Raw genomic sequence first — 3845 nt, forward strand, 5'->3', positions numbered from 1 at the left:
CCTAGTTGGTTTGGATAATTCTTAATCATCACCAAGACCCAACACAAACAGTGTCTCATTATGAAGTCCTCAAGTTAATTATGTAATATTTCTTTGTTTGAATGCTTGTCATACCAAATAGTTGTGAGCTCTTCAGGCTGGAGATAGTACTTTATTTGTCAAGTTCTTTTCAGTACTTGTGCCCATTGTATTGAAGGGGGCAGAGGAAGAGGAAACAAATGTCTATCTTCTTAAATTAAAAATATTATTTATAGATTTGAAAGAGAAAGGAAGAGGTAGAGAGACAAACGTCAATTTGTTGTTCTGCCCAGCTGGTGTGATTCAGTGGTTGAGAGTTGACCTATGAACCAGAAGGTCACAGTTTGATTCCCAGTCATGCTTGGGTTGTTGGCTCAATCCTCAGTGTGAGAGTGTGCAGGAGGCAGCTGATCGATGATTCTTTCTCATCATTGATGTTTCTCTCTCTACCTATCTCTATCTCTCTCTCTCTCCCTTTCTCTCTCAAATCCATAAAAACATATTTTAAAAAATGTGTTGTTTCACTTATTTATGCATTCATTGCTTGCTCCTTGTATATGCCCTGACCAGGGATCAAACCTGCAACCTTGGCGTATTGTGATGATCCTCTAACCAAGTGAGCTATGCAGCCAGGGCAGTTGTCTATCTTTTTATACCACTCCCTGCAGAGATTACTTTCTTCTTGTTTGTCATCACAACAGGTTTAAATTGTTGCCAAAGGGCCCTGCTTGTGAGACTGGTGGTAGTCTCAACAGGCACCTCTGCTGAGGCATCAGACCCAAGCAGCTCCCTCACCTAGGAGATTATCAGATTCAAAGAATCTTGAAAGATTTCTGCCTCATCTTTGGGCTGCCACCAGAAGATGAGGCTGGTGGTCACATGCTCATGCTCTTGCCCTCGGGGAATAAGCTCCACCCTGCGTTGTTGGCCCATGATTAGCTTGGAAGCTCCAGTCTCATGTCCCCTTTATGGCTCAATAGTGTGGACTGAAGACATAAGCCACTTTACTCTAAAGGGTGGTACTCCATGCAGCTTCTGGGCCCCCTCTCTCCTTGGCTGATCTCTAGGGTTTTTCTCCCCAGAACAAATCGATAAATTCATTTTACCTCATAACAACCTTATGTGGTCTATACTATTATTATTCTAATTTATAGATGGGGAAACTGTAAAAACAGCCAGGATTCACCCGACGCAGTCTGGTATCAGAGTCCATGCTTTTAATCCATGTTCTTTAGCATTTCTTATATTAGACTTCATGATTAAATTGGGAGATAAGTTAATATTTGTTTATTGTCTATAACATGACAATTAACTTATATATCTGATATTCATTGAATCATTGAATCCTCCCACCCAAAGAGAGAAAGTGGTGAAACCATGATTCAAATCCTGGTTTTAGCACACTGAAGTAAATGGTCTTTTCACTTAATACAACTGCTTTTGTAGTTTGGATACCAAAAGTAGTTTTTGAAGATTTCTTTTTAAGGAGGGGTAACTATCTCCCACTTTATAAAAATATCCATAAAAAAGGTGATTATTGTAGGGGTAAATCATTTTAGGCCCTGAAATGTTTGTGTGTGTGTGTGTGTGTGTGTGTGTGTGCACAGAAACTATCCTTTTTTCAAACTACAGTGGCAAATGGTCTGACTTAAAAGTAAAAAAATTGTAAATTGAGGGGAAAGTTCAGAATTTTTATTCCAGTGACTCAATCTCCCTTGTGTGGAGTAGACCAGAATAAGTTAAACTTTGTATATTCAGCTCATCAATTATTAAACGTATCCACAGAAACCTGCTGTGTCCAATTTAGTGTGAGCTTGTTGTTGGTGTTGCAGGTATGAACATGTATCTACTTGTGCTCTGTCATCATTACCGGTTTTTGCCTTTTTAACACACAATCAAATTAAGGTATCAAAGTGACACCCCTGATTCTCATAGAACATTTGACTTACTTACGTAAGCAGTGTATATTTTAATCATGTTTCTCAATAAAATGAAAGTTATTGAAAACAAAAAGTGTAGCATCAAATCACTATAATTGTTTCAGATCTATTACAATTGTTAGTAAGTAAGTGGCGGGATGTTTTATATATTTCTGTTTTTCTGTTTGCTTTGTGAGGTCTTTCCTTTAACATCATTTTCTATCTTTAGATTACAAAATCAGATGACATTAGAATATTCTTGTTTATTTTATGTAAAAACCACTGTTTTTCCAGACTGACTGGCTTTCCTGGGAACTTTGACAGGAAGACTTTCCTTTCTCCCTTTGCAGAGGAGACTTTAGTACACGCATAGGGAGAGGAGCAAAGGACCTGGCTTTTGGCATAACGAGCTTTCATCCTGGAAATGAATGTTTTGCTAGCATTGGAAAGCTGGTGGGCAAGGTACAAGAATGATACATGGGCTATTAGAAAATTAATTCAATAAAGGAAACAAAAATCTTTGGAAAAAACAACACATGACAGATAATCTTAGTTTCTGCTATGTCTTATAAACCCACATACGTCTCTGAGTTCTCTAGCAGATTCTCAATATCTTTTCTTGAATGAATACAAGTGGTAATGGATTCATTGGCTGTACAAAGACAAACTGCTCATTCCTTATCTCCATGCTGGAAGGTGATCTGGTTTGTGTATCAGCTGCGACCTCAGGGATGTCAGCCAGTTATCTTGCGGTGCATTCAGCCGGGTCATTGTGCCCCGGCAGTGAGGCAATCAGAGAGTTCCATCTGGGCAGAGGGAGAAGAAGTTATTTCCTCCTTGAGTTTTGTATTTTACTTTTAACTTTCAATAGTAAAGACAGTAGTATTGGCTTTTAAGAGACACATTTGGCAGTTTGGGGGCTGGAGGACAGATATTTCTGTTTTTTTTATATCATTGTGGAAGATTAAGTATGTTAGAATTACAATGCCTGTGACAGAAGTGATTTTTCTAAAGTTTTAGAGAGAATCTTTTGTTTAGGTGCAGCAGAGTATTTTCAGTCCAATATGACAGGTGACACACTGAATACAGTCCTACGCCACATAATGACGTTTTAGTCACTGAAGGACCGCAAATGTGACAGTGGTCTCATAAGATTATAATGGAGCTGGATTTCCTATAAGAAATGGAAGAATATGTGGTTCCGGAGGAATTTTTTTCTCTCTGATGGGAGCAATAGCTATGGGGCTTGGCAATAATTTCCTGTCACTCACAGCACCTCAATTTTGAGTGTAAAGATTACATTTAATCAGACATCCACTGACCAATTTCAGCAAAGAAAAGCCTGTGCCCTCAGAGCAACATACTCAGAGGGCACTACACCCCCCAGACCCAGCTTGAAGGTCTTTAGAGCACACTGGTGTAAATTCTTTGTGTAGGACCTAAGTCCCTGTACAAAGACACAGGCCCACAGGAGCTACCTGAACAAGCATTGTCACTGCCACTTCAGTAAAAGCTGTCTGTGGTAGTGCAGAGACAGCCTGTCTCTGTGCTATGGAAAGACATGTTTGCAGGTTGTGAGGAATAGATATATTTTATTTCTTTCACAAATTTAGTGCCAAAGAGAGCCTGGTGTGCCAAATAGGGTCAAAGGCACCAAAAACAAACTGCCAAAGTCAGAATATTGAGTCCTCAGTTCCTACCCTCTCCACTTAAACACCCTATATTTTTTAATGAATACCACAAAGTTCCTTCACCTGGCCACAGCTCCAACATGCAATAGACAAAAGAACAGAGCCATGCCAACCCCCTTTGTTCCTTTCTCTCCTTCTTGATTTGTCATTCCTACTGATGCTCAAGCCACCTTTCACTCCCTCCCAATAGTCACTATTATCATAATCTACACCTTGC

Source organism: Myotis davidii, unplaced genomic scaffold (genome assembly GCF_000327345.1).
Source record: "Myotis davidii unplaced genomic scaffold, ASM32734v1 scaffold191, whole genome shotgun sequence".
Taxonomy (NCBI): Eukaryota; Metazoa; Chordata; class Mammalia; order Chiroptera; family Vespertilionidae; genus Myotis; species Myotis davidii.